This window comes from Meles meles, chromosome 5, assembly GCF_922984935.1.
Source record: "Meles meles chromosome 5, mMelMel3.1 paternal haplotype, whole genome shotgun sequence".
Taxonomy (NCBI): Eukaryota; Metazoa; Chordata; class Mammalia; order Carnivora; family Mustelidae; genus Meles; species Meles meles.
Window position 1 is genome coordinate 159,554 of NC_060070.1, and position 18,586 is coordinate 178,139.

The window sequence follows — 18,586 nt, forward strand, 5'->3', positions numbered from 1 at the left end:
GGGTGGAGACGCCCCGAGCAGGAGCAGGCTGATGAGGGGTCAGATGCCCGGTGGGCAGGTCATGTTCACACCCCAGGTTCAGGCTGGCTACGTGGGATGGGGTGTGGGGGCTGTGCCCTTCTGCCCGGGGCTTATCCTGAGACCCTGCAGGGACGGGTCCCTGACCCAGGTGCGGGGCTGTGCACGCGCAGGTCTGCGTGTGATCCGGGAGAAGCCGGGGGACTGATCAGGAGGACGGTGGGTATGGCCGGGCAGGGCTCTGCGGCCTCTTGCACACTCCCCGTCTCTGCCTTGGCAGGCCACGGATGAAAGAGGAAGGAGGCGGGAAGGCACGCACTCCTCCCTGACCCTGGAGTCCCCGGGCCTGGGAAGGCCTCCGGTCCCTCCCAGACCACGGTCCCCGCTACTCCATTGGACTGCGGTCCTGGACACGGAGCCCACGGAGGCCAAGGCCGAGGGTGAGAAGGCTGGGATGGGGTGCCTGTGGCTGTGTGGGGAGGGGTCGGTGATGGGCCCCACAGGGAGAAGCCCCCACAGGCTGGCGTGGGGCCGGGAGCCACGACCTGCCTCGGAGCACCCAGTGGGCGTCGGGGAGACGTCCCGGGGAGGGTTCCTTCGTGGCCGCGGCTTCTCCGGGAGACCCCGGGCTGTGCTCGGTCTCTGCCAAGGCGCAGGGAGAGGCAGGCCTGCGGGTGACCTTCTCTCCTCTCACAGCTACTCCGGCGGAGGAGCTAGACCCACTCCCAACTTCAGCAGCTCCGGAGGGGGCCATGGTGACGAGAGAGACTTCGGCGGGAGACCGGGAGCCGACAGGGGACCGGCCGCCTGCCCACGGAGGTGCTGATGCTGTGCAGGGAGAGCCGGCTCCTGCTCCTGCCCCCAGCCCTGCTCCTGCCGCTCCCCCTGCCCCTGCCCCTACCAGAGCTACTCCCACGTCCCCTGCCCCTGCCTGTGCTCCTGTTCTGGCCCCTGACCCAGATCCTCCCTTGGTCCCACCGCTTCCCCGGGCCCTCACGGGGCCCCTCTTCCTGCCCCAGACCCAGCTCCTGCCCTTGACCCTGCACCAGTCATCACCACGGCCCTTGTCCCAGCTCGTGCTCCTGCCCCTGCCCCTGCCCCTTCATCTGCCCCTGCCCCTGCCCATGCACCTGCCCCAGACCCAGCTCCTGCCCTTGACCCTGCACCAGTCATCACCACTGCCCTTCTTCCAGCCCGTGCTCCTGCCCCTGCCCCTGTCCCTTCTCCTTTCCCTGCCAGGGCCACTGCCCCTGACCCAGGTCCCACCCCTATTCCCGCCCCAGACCCAGCCCTTAGCCCTTCTTCCTGCTCCTTTCCCTGCCCTTGCCTGTGCACCTGTTCCTGTCTCTGACCCAGCTCCTGCTCTGGATCCCGCGCTGGCCACGACTGCTGACCCTGCCCCCGCCCCGATCCCGGCCCCTGCCCCGACACCTGCTCCTGCGGGGCTCCCAGACCCGCATCCAGAGCCCACAACTCTGCGGGGAGATCTCCCCGTAAACTTACCCTCCGTTCCGTCCCCTGACCCCGACACCCCCCCAGAATGTTTCCTCCCCTCCCCCTGTGTTCTTCCTCTCCTGTATGGAGTCACCGTCATAGTCGCCGTCCATCTCCTCTATGCTGTGTATTATTTATTTTAAATAAAGTACCTGTTTTCCCTTGAACGCGTCATGAGCATGAAGTGCATTCCCGACGCTGCGCCACCACACCCCAGAACGTCGCTGCAGGAGAGCTCCTTCCCCAAAGGAGACCCTGAGCCCAAGCCCTCCCTGCCCATGGCTCCCCCAGCCTGGCCCCTCGCAGCCCCTAAGCTGCTTTCTCTTTCTGCTCCTGCACGTGTTCTGGAGGTCTATGGAATTGGAAACCCTCCATAGGTGCCTTGGAGTCTGCCCACCTCTTTTCAATGGGCACTCGTTTGCTTTTGTTCTCTGTTGGACATAGAGTTGCCCTTATTTGATGTTGAAACGCCCAACGGATTACAGAGGAGATGTCATCCTAGGGACCCCTTTAGGAATTCTGGGCACAGTCTTGGGGCCAAGGCCCCGATGTTCGTGGTGGGACACCCCAGTCGGTCCCCAGACAGGACACGGCTGTTTCCTCCCGTGGCCCACACAGAAACCAGGGAAATGCAGAAAGCTGGAAGGCACACCGCAGAGGGCAGACGCATCGCTCCCAACCCTAGGCCAGAGAAAGGTTTCCCATGGGTCTGCTCCAGTCCATGCTCCAAGTCACCGGGTCCCACAAGGACAGAGACTAAACACGTGCCAGTTCGAGGGGGAGGATGGGCACACGGGGAGTATGTGTCAGGAGATGCAGGAGCTCCCGGGGAAGGACTCGGGCAAAGGAAACCCTGGGGAGGCAGGGCTGGTCACCCTCAGACTGGCAGGTGTCTGGTCTGGGGACCAGCAGCCCTGGGGAGAACGTGAGGAAGCAGAGGTCCAAGGCAGGTGTCCTGGAGAGAAGGGTGACAGGCACCCCCGTCTGGGACCACCGTGAGCCGCACCCGTCCCAGGCCACAGGTGCACCGTTCACCTAGCAGGGCTCAGCCTGGGACTCACCCCCAGAAACTCTGGCTCGGTCGTTCACAGACGTGTTTTCAGGAGCAGCCGGCACAGCGGTGGTGGAGACAGCAGGGGCTGGAACCGTGTTCATGCCCAAGGAGATGGATGGGATCCTCCTCCCAGTCCTCATGACAGAATGTCCCGTGGCTACTTTCTCCGTGTCGTCTGGGGCACAGGATGGCGGCAGCCCCTCCTGAGACCCGACTCCTGCCATCCTGCTCCTGGGGACATTCAGAATTGTTGGAGAAGGAGGTGGAGAGGATCCAGGACGACAAAGGCCCGAGGAAAAGGAAGGTCAGCACAGGGAGGACAGATGGACCTGCCCCGAGCCACGACTCAGGGCCGAATCCTCACCCGAACCAAAACCCCAATACTAAACCTTACCCGAACCCGAACCCGAACCCGAACCCGAACGCTAACCCAAACCCGAACCCGAACCCCTAACCAATAACCCTAACACCGAATCTGAAGGCGAACCGGAAGCCCAACCCTAACCCTAATCCTAACCCTAACACTAACCCCTAACCCTGACCCTGACCGTTACCCAGACCCGGACCCCAACCCGGACCCTAACACTGACCCTGACCCTAACCCTCACAACCCTGACCCTAAACCCTAAACCTGACCCTAAACCTAACCCTGACCCTGACCCTAGCCCTGACCCTGACCTTAACGATAGCCCTGACCCTGACCCTGACCCTAATCCTAACCCTATCCCTCTAGCCCTAACCCTTACCTTCTAAACCTAACCCTAACCCTCACCCTAACCCTCTAACCCTCACCCTAACCTTCTAATCCTAACCCTAACCCTAACCCTAACTCTAACTGTGACCCTCACCCTAACCCAAACCCTAACCTTCCCTCCCACCCAATGACTCAAGCCAGGGCTAAATCCAAGGGCAGGCTGGACCTCTGTCCCCAGGAACAACCAGGAAGACCAAGCAGAGGGAGAGAGGAGAAGTGGAAGGGGCCCACTGACCTCCCTGCCACCGATGTCTCCAAGGCCTCTGGCTCAACCCCGCATTTCGTGGGACCCTGGGAGGGATTCTGAATTCCAGGCCAGCTGGGTGGGGAGTACTCGGTGACCTTTGCATCCCCAGATGTCCAACCCGCCTGGCCTTGCACCCTGAGCCTTGCTCCCCGGGATACGCATGGTTCTGCTGCTCAGCAGACTTCGGGGCCACAGAGCACTTGGCAGAGGTGAGGGAACATGGGGGACCAGACAGGGACAGCGCCATGGGTCGCGTACACATCCACCGCAAGGCTGGGTCACGGTCCAGGTGCTGCGTGCAGGTCTCCTGGGCACACCTGGCCGTCTCGGAATGGAGGTCTGTGTGCCTGGGGCACCTTTCCTCCACCTCCACCTCCCCCTGGAGGAACGGCCAGATTCAAGCATGTCCATGTCCAAGCCTCAGAGACAGTTGGGAACCTGGGGTCGAGAGAGGCAGGGACTGGTCCAGGACAAAAGACGGGTACAGAGTCCAAGGAACAGAGCTTCCCTCCAGTCCTAGGCAAGCCCCGACCCCCCCATGAGGTCTGCTTTGAGGGTGAGGGCCTCTCAGATCCTTGGGGAGAGCTACCCACCCCGTCCCATGTGGGGACGTGACCTCGAGCCTCTCCAGACAGGGAGAGGCCTATGTGCTTGGACGTGCGCACGTACACACACACACAGACACACACGCGCGCGCAGACACACACACACACACACACACACACACACACACACACACCCCACTCTGCCCAGCGAGGGGTCAGAGGGGGAGACACCCTGGGAAAATGGTGGGTAACAAGGCGGAAAAGAAGAAAGAGGTTGGAGACAGCTGGGCCATGGGGTCAGGGGCGTCAGGACTCCTGGCAAGGACCGAGATCCTTAGCATGGGGAGGGGAGACAGGAAGGGCTGATGGTCAAGGGGTCCCCAAGGGGCCCAGGGGCTTTTGCCAGGGCACTGGGTGAGGACAGGGTCTGGGGCCTGGTGTCCTTCACCACCCTGGACTCCTGGAAGTAGGAAGAGGTACCGCCCCCCCACCCAGTGTGGACAGGGCTACACCGCCAAAGGCCTCCCCTTACTCTTCTGTCAATGGGGCCATAGACACAGGCTGTCCCTAGGCTCCCACAGGCTTGTCGAAGACTCCCTCGAGGTCCTTCTGAGCAGAGGACAGCCTGCAGGCTTGGGGGGCTGACATCGTGGGCTTGCAGAATGTGGCAGAGCGCTAGAGCCCTGGTCTGGCGACCAAGGACGGGACCCTCCTTGTTGCAGCCTCAGGGACCCCCATGTGCAAGAGGTTCCAGAGTCAGTGCTCTGCTCAGGGGGACAAGGCCTTAGCAAGGAACCAAGCACGGGCCCAGGGGAGGGAAACAGGGACAAGGGAGGCTTCTGAGGTTTCTCCCATCACCCCTGGAGCCCACAGTTCCTGCTCCTGTGAGACACACAAAACCAGAGACGGAGACAGACCCGGAGACAAAGACAAAGACAGAGACAGACACCGAACACAGGAGAGAGGGAACCAGGAGAAGTCACAGCCTTTCCTCCATCGGCTGGGAAATGACCACCAAACACTTTGTCCCCTTCTCAGTCAAACGGGCCAGCCACCCTGGCAGGACGGATTCGGGAATGCCCGGGAACCACGGTGGGGGATGCCCAGCACATGGGCGCAGACGAGGCCCTTGGACCTCAACCTAATGGCAGCCCCTGGAAGCCTGTGTCACCACGGTCAGACTCCATGCACTGCCACCTTGCCACGGCTGATGGGACCCAGGCAGGAGGAGGGTGGCTTTGCCTGGATCCCAGAGCAGATCCAGGCCCCTCTGGGCTGTGCTCCATGCCCCCGCTCAGCCCCTGGCTCGCCCGGGCATCTCCAAGTGTGTGCACCAGCCTCCCGGGAGAGCAGGTACGGAACGTATGGAGAGGTCCCACCCCTGATGGCATCCCCAGAAGTGGAAGCCAGAACACCCCCAGTGTGCACACGGGGAGACTGGGGAGGCCCTGGGAGCCACAGGGTGCGTCCGCGGTCCCAGTCCTGGGCAGGAGCCGGAGCAGGAACCCGGTCTGAACCCAGCTCTGGGCCCTCACAGCGGGGACCACAGCTGCACCCAGGCCTCCCAGGGGCCGTGGGTAGGCCCTGCGGCGGTCACTGTGTAGACAGGGCATGGGGTGGTGGTGAGCCTGGAGCAGCTGGGGGAGGGGCGCCCTCAGGGAGCCGGGGGTGAGGAGGAAGTCGGGTAAGGAGCCCCCAGGCAGCGGTGACCTCACTTCCCCGACGACACAGCCCAACGGAATTGGAACCCACGTGTCCAGGCACCCACGTTCCAGAGACAACCCCCTGCCCAGCTCATTTCTGCGGAGATCCCGACAGAAGCGACATGTTCCTCTGTTGCATACCCAAGTCCAGAGCAGGCGGGCAGAGGGGAGCTCGCCCGCCAAGCACTTCCCCTCGCTGCGGAGGGCCTGGCAGGGCTCCCCGACGCCTCTGGCCCTTTGGCAAGAAGAATCGAAAGGTGACCCCGGGAGGCTCCGAGTCAGACAGCCCCACACCTTCTGATTGACCCGTGCTGCCCCAGGCCTCCTCCCCGTGTGTGTGTGTGTGTGTGTGTGTGTGTGTGTGTGTGTGTGTGTGTGTGAAGAGAGCTCATCGGGGGTGGAGACGCCCCGAGCAGGAGCAGGCTGATGAGGGGTCAGATGCCCGGTGGGCAGGTCATGTTCACACCCCAGGTTCAGGCTGGCTACGTGGGATGGGGTGTGGGGGCTGCGCCCTTCTGCCCGGGGCTTATCCTGAGACCCTGCAGGGACGGGTCCCTGACCCAGGTGCGGGGCTGTGCACGCGCAGGTCTGCGTGTGATCCGGGAGAAGCCGGGGGACTGATCAGGAGGACGGTGGGTATGGCCGGGCAGGGCTCTGCGGCCTCTTGCACACTCCCCGTCTCTGCCTTGGCAGGCCACGGATGAAAGAGGAAGGAGGCGGGAAGGCACGCACTCCTCCCTGACCCTGGAGTCCCCGGGCCTGGGAAGGCCTCCGGTCCCTCCCAGACCACGGTCCCCGCTACTCCATTGGACTGCGGTCCTGGACACGGAGCCCACGGAGGCCAAGGCCGAGGGTGAGAAGGCTGGGATGGGGTGCCTGTGGCTGTGTGGGGAGGGGTCGGTGATGGGCCCCACAGGGAGAAGCCCCCACAGGCTGGCGTGGGGCCGGGAGCCACGACCTGCCTCGGAGCACCCAGTGGGCGTCGGGGAGACGTCCCGGGGAGGGTTCCTTCGTGGCCGCGGCTTCTCCGGGAGACCCCGGGCTGTGCTCGGTCTCTGCCAAGGCGCAGGGAGAGGCAGGCCTGCGGGTGACCTTCTCTCCTCTCACAGCTACTCCGGCGGAGGAGCTAGACCCACTCCCAACTTCAGCAGCTCCGGAGGGGGCCATGGTGACGAGAGAGACTTCGGCGGGAGACCGGGAGCCGACAGGGGACCGGCCGCCTGCCCACGGAGGTGCTGATGCTGTGCAGGGAGAGCCGGCTCCTGCTCCTGCCCCCAGCCCTGCTCCTGCCGCTCCCCCTGCCCCTGCCCCTACCAGAGCTACTCCCACGTCCCCTGCCCCTGCCTGTGCTCCTGTTCTGGCCCCTGACCCAGATCCTCCCTTGGTCCCACCGCTTCCCCGGGCCCTCACGGGGCCCCTCTTCCTGCCCCAGACCCAGCTCCTGCCCTTGACCCTGCACCAGTCATCACCACGGCCCTTGTCCCAGCTCGTGCTCCTGCCCCTGCCCCTGCCCCTTCATCTGCCCCTGCCCCTGCCCATGCACCTGCCCCAGACCCAGCTCCTGCCCTTGACCCTGCACCAGTCATCACCACTGCCCTTCTTCCAGCCCGTGCTCCTGCCCCTGCCCCTGTCCCTTCTCCTTTCCCTGCCAGGGCCACTGCCCCTGACCCAGGTCCCACCCCTATTCCCGCCCCAGACCCAGCCCTTAGCCCTTCTTCCTGCTCCTTTCCCTGCCCTTGCCTGTGCACCTGTTCCTGTCTCTGACCCAGCTCCTGCTCTGGATCCCGCGCTGGCCACGACTGCTGACCCTGCCCCCGCCCCGATCCCGGCCCCTGCCCCGACACCTGCTCCTGCGGGGCTCCCAGACCCGCATCCAGAGCCCACAACTCTGCGGGGAGATCTCCCCGTAAACTTACCCTCCGTTCCGTCCCCTGACCCCGACACCCCCCCAGAATGTTTCCTCCCCTCCCCCTGTGTTCTTCCTCTCCTGTATGGAGTCACCGTCATAGTCGCCGTCCATCTCCTCTATGCTGTGTATTATTTATTTTAAATAAAGTACCTGTTTTCCCTTGAACGCGTCATGAGCATGAAGTGCATTCCCGACGCTGCGCCACCACACCCCAGAACGTCGCTGCAGGAGAGCTCCTTCCCCAAAGGAGACCCTGAGCCCAAGCCCTCCCTGCCCATGGCTCCCCCAGCCTGGCCCCTCGCAGCCCCTAAGCTGCTTTCTCTTTCTGCTCCTGCACGTGTTCTGGAGGTCTATGGAATTGGAAACCCTCCATAGGTGCCTTGGAGTCTGCCCACCTCTTTTCAATGGGCACTCGTTTGCTTTTGTTCTCTGTTGGACATAGAGTTGCCCTTATTTGATGTTGAAACGCCCAACGGATTACAGAGGAGATGTCATCCTAGGGACCCCTTTAGGAATTCTGGGCACAGTCTTGGGGCCAAGGCCCCGATGTTCGTGGTGGGACACCCCAGTCGGTCCCCAGACAGGACACGGCTGTTTCCTCCCGTGGCCCACACAGAAACCAGGGAAATGCAGAAAGCTGGAAGGCACACCGCAGAGGGCAGACGCATCGCTCCCAACCCTAGGCCAGAGAAAGGTTTCCCATGGGTCTGCTCCAGTCCATGCTCCAAGTCACCGGGTCCCACAAGGACAGAGACTAAACACGTGCCAGTTCGAGGGGGAGGATGGGCACACGGGGAGTATGTGTCAGGAGATGCAGGAGCTCCCGGGGAAGGACTCGGGCAAAGGAAACCCTGGGGAGGCAGGGCTGGTCACCCTCAGACTGGCAGGTGTCTGGTCTGGGGACCAGCAGCCCTGGGGAGAACGTGAGGAAGCAGAGGTCCAAGGCAGGTGTCCTGGAGAGAAGGGTGACAGGCACCCCCGTCTGGGACCACCGTGAGCCGCACCCGTCCCAGGCCACAGGTGCACCGTTCACCTAGCAGGGCTCAGCCTGGGACTCACCCCCAGAAACTCTGGCTCGGTCGTTCACAGACGTGTTTTCAGGAGCAGCCGGCACAGCGGTGGTGGAGACAGCAGGGGCTGGAACCGTGTTCATGCCCAAGGAGATGGATGGGATCCTCCTCCCAGTCCTCATGACAGAATGTCCCGTGGCTACTTTCTCCGTGTCGTCTGGGGCACAGGATGGCGGCAGCCCCTCCTGAGACCCGACTCCTGCCATCCTGCTCCTGGGGACATTCAGAATTGTTGGAGAAGGAGGTGGAGAGGATCCAGGACGACAAAGGCCCGAGGAAAAGGAAGGTCAGCACAGGGAGGACAGATGGACCTGCCCCGAGCCACGACTCAGGGCCGAATCCTCACCCGAACCAAAACCCCAATACTAAACCTTACCCGAACCCGAACCCGAACCCGAACCCGAACGCTAACCCAAACCCGAACCCGAACCCCTAACCAATAACCCTAACACCGAATCTGAAGGCGAACCGGAAGCCCAACCCTAACCCTAATCCTAACCCTAACACTAACCCCTAACCCTGACCCTGACCGTTACCCAGACCCGGACCCCAACCCGGACCCTAACACTGACCCTGACCCTAACCCTCACAACCCTGACCCTAATCCCTAAACCTGACCCTAAACCTAACCCTGACCCTGACCCTAGCCCTGACCCTGACCTTAACGATAGCCCTGACCCTGACCCTGACCCTAATCCTAACCCTATCCCTCTAGCCCTAACCCTTACCTTCTAAACCTAACCCTAACCCTCACCCTAACCCTCTAACCCTCACCCTAACCTTCTAATCCTAACCCTAACCCTAACCCTAACTCTAACTGTGACCCTCACCCTAACCCAAACCCTAACCTTCCCTCCCACCCAATGACTCAAGCCAGGGCTAAATCCAAGGGCAGGCTGGACCTCTGTCCCCAGGAACAACCAGGAAGACCAAGCAGAGGGAGAGAGGAGAAGTGGAAGGGGCCCACTGACCTCCCTGCCACCGATGTCTCCAAGGCCTCTGGCTCAACCCCGCATTTCGTGGGACCCTGGGAGGGATTCTGAATTCCAGGCCAGCTGGGTGGGGAGTACTCGGTGACCTTTGCATCCCCAGATGTCCAACCCGCCTGGCCTTGCACCCTGAGCCTTGCTCCCCGGGATACGCATGGTTCTGCTGCTCAGCAGACTTCGGGGCCACAGAGCACTTGGCAGAGGTGAGGGAACATGGGGGACCAGACAGGGACTGCGCCGTGGGTCGCGTACACATCCACCGCAAGGCTGGGTCACGGTCCAGGTGCTGCGTGCAGGTCTCCTGGGCACACCTGGCCGTCTCGGAATGGAGGTCTGTGTGCCTGGGGCACCTTTCCTCCACCTCCACCTCCCCCTGGAGGAACGGCCAGATTCAAGCATGTCCATGTCCAAGCCTCAGAGACAGTTGGGAACCTGGGGTCGAGAGAGGCAGGGACTGGTCCAGGACAAAAGACGGGTACAGAGTCCAAGGAACAGAGCTTCCCTCCAGTCCTAGGCAAGCCCCGACCCCCCCATGAGGTCTGCTTTGAGGGTGAGGGCCTCTCAGATCCTTGGGGAGAGCTACCCACCCCGTCCCATGTGGGGACGTGACCTCGAGCCTCTCCAGACAGGGAGAGGCCTATGTGCTTGGACGTGCGCACGTACACACACACACAGACACACACGCGCGCGCAGACACACACACACACACACACACACACACACACACACACACCCACTCTGCCCAGCGAGGGGTCAGAGGGGGAGACACCCTGGGAAAATGGTGGGTAACAAGGCGGAAAAGAAGAAAGAGGTTGGAGACAGCTGGGCCATGGGGTCAGGGGCGTCAGGACTCCTGGCAAGGACCGAGATCCTTAGCATGGGGAGGGGAGACAGGAAGGGCTGATGGTCAAGGGGTCCCCAAGGGGCCCAGGGGCTTTTGCCAGGGCACTGGGTGAGGACAGGGTCTGGGGCCTGGTGTCCTTCACCACCCTGGACTCCTGGAAGTAGGAAGAGGTACCGCCCCCCCACCCAGTGTGGACAGGGCTACACCGCCAAAGGCCTCCCCTTACTCTTCTGTCAATGGGGCCATAGACACAGGCTGTCCCTAGGCTCCCACAGGCTTGTCGAAGACTCCCTCGAGGTCCTTCTGAGCAGAGGACAGCCTGCAGGCTTGGGGGGCTGACATCGTGGGCTTGCAGAATGTGGCAGAGCGCTAGAGCCCTGGTCTGGCGACCAAGGACGGGACCCTCCTTGTTGCAGCCTCAGGGACCCCCATGTGCAAGAGGTTCCAGAGTCAGTGCTCTGCTCAGGGGGACAAGGCCTTAGCAAGGAACCAAGCACGGGCCCAGGGGAGGGAAACAGGGACAAGGGAGGCTTCTGAGGTTTCTCCCATCACCCCTGGAGCCCACAGTTCCTGCTCCTGTGAGACACACAAAACCAGAGACGGAGACAGACCCGGAGACAAAGACAAAGACAGAGACAGACACCGAACACAGGAGAGAGGGAACCAGGAGAAGTCACAGCCTTTCCTCCATCGGCTGGGAAATGACCACCAAACACTTTGTCCCCTTCTCAGTCAAACGGGCCAGCCACCCTGGCAGGACGGATTCGGGAATGCCCGGGAACCACGGTGGGGGATGCCCAGCACATGGGCGCAGACGAGGCCCTTGGACCTCAACCTAATGGCAGCCCCTGGAAGCCTGTGTCACCACGGTCAGACTCCATGCACTGCCACCTTGCCACGGCTGATGGGACCCAGGCAGGAGGAGGGTGGCTTTGCCTGGATCCCAGAGCAGATCCAGGCCCCTCTGGGCTGTGCTCCATGCCCCCGCTCAGCCCCTGGCTCGCCCGGGCATCTCCAAGTGTGTGCACCAGCCTCCCGGGAGAGCAGGTACGGAACGTATGGAGAGGTCCCACCCCTGATGGCATCCCCAGAAGTGGAAGCCAGAACACCCCCAGTGTGCACACGGGGAGACTGGGGAGGCCCTGGGAGCCACAGGGTGCGTCCGCGGTCCCAGTCCTGGGCAGGAGCCGGAGCAGGAACCCGGTCTGAACCCAGCTCTGGGCCCTCACAGCGGGGACCACAGCTGCACCCCGGCCTCCCAGGGGCCGTGGGTAGGCCCTGCGGCGGTCACTGTGTAGACAGGGCATGGGGTGGTGGTGAGCCTGGAGCAGCTGGGGGAGGGGCGCCCTCAGGGAGCCGGGGGTGAGGAGGAAGTCGGGTAAGGAGCCCCCAGGCAGCGGTGACCTCACTTCCCCGACGACACAGCCCAACGGAATTGGAACCCACGTGTCCAGGCACCCACGTTCCAGAGACAACCCCCTGCCCAGCTCATTTCTGCGGAGATCCCGACAGAAGCGACATGTTCCTCTGTTGCATACCCAAGTCCAGAGCAGGCGGGCAGAGGGGAGCTCGCCCGCCAAGCACTTCCCCTCGCTGCGGAGGGCCTGGCAGGGCTCCCCGACGCCTCTGGCCCTTTGGCAAGAAGAATCGAAAGGTGACCCCGGGAGGCTCCGAGTCAGACAGCCCCACACCTTCTGATTGACCCGTGCTGCCCCAGGCCTCCTCCCCGTGTGTGTGTGTGTGTGTGTGTGTGTGTGTGTGTGTGTGTGTGTGTGTGAAGAGAGCTCATCGGGGGTGGAGACGCCCCGAGCAGGAGCAGGCTGATGAGGGGTCAGATGCCCGGTGGGCAGGTCATGTTCACACCCCAGGTTCAGGCTGGCTACGTGGGATGGGGTGTGGGGGCTGCGCCCTTCTGCCCGGGGCTTATCCTGAGACCCTGCAGGGACGGGTCCCTGACCCAGGTGCGGGGCTGTGCACGCGCAGGTCTGCGTGTGATCCGGGAGAAGCCGGGGGACTGATCAGGAGGACGGTGGGTATGGCCGGGCAGGGCTCTGCGGCCTCTTGCACACTCCCCGTCTCTGCCTTGGCAGGCCACGGATGAAAGAGGAAGGAGGCGGGAAGGCACGCACTCCTCCCTGACCCTGGAGTCCCCGGGCCTGGGAAGGCCTCCGGTCCCTCCCAGACCACGGTCCCCGCTACTCCATTGGACTGCGGTCCTGGACACGGAGCCCACGGAGGCCAAGGCCGAGGGTGAGAAGGCTGGGATGGGGTGCCTGTGGCTGTGTGGGGAGGGGTCGGTGATGGGCCCCACAGGGAGAAGCCCCCACAGGCTGGCGTGGGGCCGGGAGCCACGACCTGCCTCGGAGCACCCAGTGGGCGTCGGGGAGACGTCCCGGGGAGGGTTCCTTCGTGGCCGCGGCTTCTCCGGGAGACCCCGGGCTGTGCTCGGTCTCTGCCAAGGCGCAGGGAGAGGCAGGCCTGCGGGTGACCTTCTCTCCTCTCACAGCTACTCCGGCGGAGGAGCTAGACCCACTCCCAACTTCAGCAGCTCCGGAGGGGGCCATGGTGACGAGAGAGACTTCGGCGGGAGACCGGGAGCCGACAGGGGACCGGCCGCCTGCCCACGGAGGTGCTGATGCTGTGCAGGGAGAGCCGGCTCCTGCTCCTGCCCCCAGCCCTGCTCCTGCCGCTCCCCCTGCCCCTGCCCCTACCAGAGCTACTCCCACGTCCCCTGCCCCTGCCTGTGCTCCTGTTCTGGCCCCTGACCCAGATCCTCCCTTGGTCCCACCGCTTCCCCGGGCCCTCACGGGGCCCCTCTTCCTGCCCCAGACCCAGCTCCTGCCCTTGACCCTGCACCAGTCATCACCACGGCCCTTGTCCCAGCTCGTGCTCCTGCCCCTGCCCCTGCCCCTTCATCTGCCCCTGCCCCTGCCCATGCACCTGCCCCAGACCCAGCTCCTGCCCTTGACCCTGCACCAGTCATCACCACTGCCCTTCTTCCAGCCCGTGCTCCTGCCCCTGCCCCTGTCCCTTCTCCTTTCCCTGCCAGGGCCACTGCCCCTGACCCAGGTCCCACCCCTATTCCCGCCCCAGACCCAGCCCTTAGCCCTTCTTCCTGCTCCTTTCCCTGCCCTTGCCTGTGCACCTGTTCCTGTCTCTGACCCAGCTCCTGCTCTGGATCCCGCGCTGGCCACGACTGCTGACCCTGCCCCCGCCCCGATCCCGGCCCCTGCCCCGACACCTGCTCCTGCGGGGCTCCCAGACCCGCATCCAGAGCCCACAACTCTGCGGGGAGATCTCCCCGTAAACTTACCCTCCGTTCCGTCCCCTGACCCCGACACCCCCCCAGAATGTTTCCTCCCCTCCCCCTGTGTTCTTCCTCTCCTCTATGGAGTCACCGTCATAGTCGCCGTCCATCTCCTCTATGCTGTGTATTATTTATTTTAAATAAAGTACCTGTTTTCCCTTGAACGCGTCATGAGCATGAAGTGCATTCCCGACGCTGCGCCACCACACCCCAGAACGTCGCTGCAGGAGAGCTCCTTCCCCAAAGGAGACCCTGAGCCCAAGCCCTCCCTGCCCATGGCTCCCCCAGCCTGGCCCCTCGCAGCCCCTAAGCTGCTTTCTCTTTCTGCTCCTGCACGTGTTCTGGAGGTCTATGGAATTGGAAACCCTCCATAGGTGCCTTGGAGTCTGCCCACCTCTTTTCAATGGGCACTCGTTTGCTTTTGTTCTCTGTTGGACATAGAGTTGCCCTTATTTGATGTTGAAACGCCCAACGGATTACAGAGGAGATGTCATCCTAGGGACCCCTTTAGGAATTCTGGGCACAGTCTTGGGGCCAAGGCCCCGATGTTCGTGGTGGGACACCCCAGTCGGTCCCCAGACAGGACACGGCTGTTTCCTCCCGTGGCCCACACAGAAACCAGGGAAATGCAGAAAGCTGGAAGGCACACCGCAGAGGGCAGACGCATCGCTCCCAACCCTAGGCCAGAGAAAGGTTTCCCATGGGTCTGCTCCAGTCCATGCTCCAAGTCACCGGGTCCCACAAGGACAGAGACTAAACACGTGCCAGTTCGAGGGGGAGGATGGGCACACGGGGAGTATGTGTCAGGAGATGCAGGAGCTCCCGGGGAAGGACTCGGGCAAAGGAAACCCTGGGGAGGCAGGGCTGGTCACCCTCAGACTGGCAGGTGTCTGGTCTGGGGACCAGCAGCCCTGGGGAGAACGTGAGGAAGCAGAGGTCCAAGGCAGGTGTCCTGGAGAGAAGGGTGACAGGCACCCCCGTCTGGGACCACCGTGAGCCGCACCCGTCCCAGGCCACAGGTGCACCGTTCACCTAGCAGGGCTCAGCCTGGGACTCACCCCCAGAAACTCTGGCTCGGTCGTTCACAGACGTGTTTTCAGGAGCAGCCGGCACAGCGGTGGTGGAGACAGCAGGGGCTGGAACCGTGTTCATGCCCAAGGAGATGGATGGGATCCTCCTCCCAGTCCTCATGACAGAATGTCCCGTGGCTACTTTCTCCGTGTCGTCTGGGGCACAGGATGGCGGCAGCCCCTCCTGAGACCCGACTCCTGCCATCCTGCTCCTGGGGACATTCAGAATTGTTGGAGAAGGAGGTGGAGAGGATCCAGGACGACAAAGGCCCGAGGAAAAGGAAGGTCAGCACAGGGAGGACAGATGGACCTGCCCCGAGCCACGACTCAGGGCCGAATCCTCACCCGAACCAAAACCCCAATACTAAACCTTACCCGAACCCGAACCCGAACCCGAACCCGAACGCTAACCCAAACCCGAACCCGAACCCCTAACCAATAACCCTAACACCGAATCTGAAGGCGAACCGGAAGCCCAACCCTAACCCTAATCCTAACCCTAACACTAACCCCTAACCCTGACCCTGACCGTTACCCAGACCCGGACCCCAACCCGGACCCTAACACTGACCCTGACCCTAACCCTCACAACCCTGACCCTAATCCCTAAACCTGACCCTAAACCTAACCCTGACCCTGACCCTAGCCCTGACCCTGACCTTAACGATAGCCCTGACCCTGACCCTGACCCTAATCCTAACCCTATCCCTCTAGCCCTAACCCTTACCTTCTAAACCTAACCCTAACCCTCACCCTAACCCTCTAACCCTCACCCTAACCTTCTAATCCTAACCCTAACCCTAACCCTAACTCTAACTGTGACCCTCACCCTAACCCAAACCCTAACCTTCCCTCCCACCCAATGACTCAAGCCAGGGCTAAATCCAAGGGCAGGCTGGACCTCTGTCCCCAGGAACAACCAGGAAGACCAAGCAGAGGGAGAGAGGAGAAGTGGAAGGGGCCCACTGACCTCCCTGCCACCGATGTCTCCAAGGCCTCTGGCTCAACCCCGCATTTCGTGGGACCCTGGGAGGGATTCTGAATTCCAGGCCAGCTGGGTGGGGAGTACTCGGTGACCTTTGCATCCCCAGATGTCCAACCCGCCTGGCCTTGCACCCTGAGCCTTGCTCCCCGGGATACGCATGGTTCTGCTGCTCAGCAGACTTCGGGGCCACAGAGCACTTGGCAGAGGTGAGGGAACATGGGGGACCAGACAGGGACTGCGCCGTGGGTCGCGTACACATCCACCGCAAGGCTGGGTCACGGTCCAGGTGCTGCGTGCAGGTCTCCTGGGCACACCTGGCCGTCTCGGAATGGAGGTCTGTGTGCCTGGGGCACCTTTCCTCCACCTCCACCTCCCCCTGGAGGAACGGCCAGATTCAAGCATGTCCATGTCCAAGCCTCAGAGACAGTTGGGAACCTGGGGTCGAGAGAGGCAGGGACTGGTCCAGGACAAAAGACGGGTACAGAGTCCAAGGAACAGAGCTTCCCTCCAGTCCTAGGCAAGCCCCGACCCCCCCATGAGGTCTGCTTTGAGGGTGAGGGCCTCTCAGATCCTTGGGGAGAGCTACCCACCCCGTCCCATGTGGGGACGTGACCTCGAGCCTCTCCAGACAGGGAGAGGCCTATGTGCTTGGACGTGCGCACGTACACACACACACAGACACACACGCGCGCGCAGACACACACACACACACACACACACACACACACACACACACCCCACTCTGCCCAGCGAGGGGTCAGAGGGGGAGACACCCTGGGAAAATGGTGGGTAACAAGGCGGAAAAGAAGAAAGAGGTTGGAGACAGCTGGGCCATGGGGTCAGGGGCGTCAGGACTCCTGGCAAGGACCGAGATCCTTAGCATGGGGAGGGGAGACAGGAAGGGCTGATGGTCAAGGGGTCCCCAAGGGGCCCAGGGGCTTTTGCCAGGGCACTGGGTGAGGACAGGGTCTGGGGCCTGGTGTCCTTCACCACCCTGGACTCCTGGAAGTAGGAAGAGGTACCGCCCCCCCACCCAGTGTGGACAGGGCTACACCGCCAAAGGCCTCCCCTTACTCTTCTGTCAATGGGGCCATAGACACAGGCTGTCCCTAGGCTCCCACAGGCTTGTCGAAGACTCCCTCGAGGTCCTTCTGAGCAGAGGACAGCCTGCAGGCTTGGGGGGCTGACATCGTGGGCTTGCAGAATGTGGCAGAGCGCTAGAGCCCTGGTCTGGCGACCAAGGACGGGACCCTCCTTGTTGCAGCCTCAGGGACCCCCATGTGCAAGAGGTTCCAGAGTCAGTGCTCTGCTCAGGGGGACAAGGCCTTAGCAAGGAACCAAGCACGGGCCCAGGGGAGGGAAACAGGGACAAGGGAGGCTTCTGAGGTTTCTCCCATCACCCCTGGAGCCCACAGTTCCTGCTCCTGTGAGACACACAAAACCAGAGACGGAGACAGACCCGGAGACAAAGACAAAGACAGAGACAGACACCGAACACAGGAGAGAGGGAACCAGGAGAAGTCACAGCCTTTCCTCCATCGGCTGGGAAATGACCACCAAACACTTTGTCCCCTTCTCAGTCAAACGGGCCAGCCACCCTGGCAGGACGGATTCGGGAATGCCCGGGAACCACGGTGGGGGATGCCCAGCACATGGGCGCAGACGAGGCCCTTGGACCTCAACCTAATGGCAGCCCCTGGAAGCCTGTGTCACCACGGTCAGACTCCATGCACTGCCACCTTGCCACGGCTGATGGGACCCAGGCAGGAGGAGGGTGGCTTTGCCTGGATCCCAGAGCAGATCCAGGCCCCTCTGGGCTGTGCTCCATGCCCCCGCTCAGCCCCTGGCTCGCCCGGGCATCTCCAAGTGTGTGCACCAGCCTCCCGGGAGAGCAGGTACGGAACGTATGGAGAGGTCCCACCCCTGATGGCATCCCCAGAAGTGGAAGCCAGAACACCCCCAGTGTGCACACGGGGAGACTGGGGAGGCCCTGGGAGCCACAGGGTGCGTCCGCGGTCCCAGTCCTGGGCAGGAGCCGGAGCAGGAACCCGGTCTGAACCCAGCTCTGGGCCCTCACAGCGGGGACCACAGCTGCACCCCGGCCTCCCAGGGGCCGTGGGTAGGCCCTGCGGCGGTCACTGTGTAGACAGGGCATGGGGTGGTGGTGAGCCTGGAGCAGCTGGGGGAGGGGCGCCCTCAGGGAGCCGGGGGTGAGGAGGAAGTCGGGTAAGGAGCCCCCAGGCAGCGGTGACCTCACTTCCCCGACGACACAGCCCAACGGAATTGGAACCCACGTGTCCAGGCACCCACGTTCCAGAGACAACCCCCTGCCCAGCTCATTTCTGCGGAGATCCCGACAGAAGCGACATGTTCCTCTGTTGCATACCCAAGTCCAGAGCAGGCGGGCAGAGGGGAGCTCGCCCGCCAAGCACTTCCCCTCGCTGCGGAGGGCCTGGCAGGGCTCCCCGACGCCTCTGGCCCTTTGGCAAGAAGAATCGAAAGGTGACCCCGGGAGGCTCCGAGTCAGACAGCCCCACACCTTCTGATTGACCCGTGCTGCCCCAGGCCTCCTCCCCGTGTGTGTGTGTGTGTGTGTG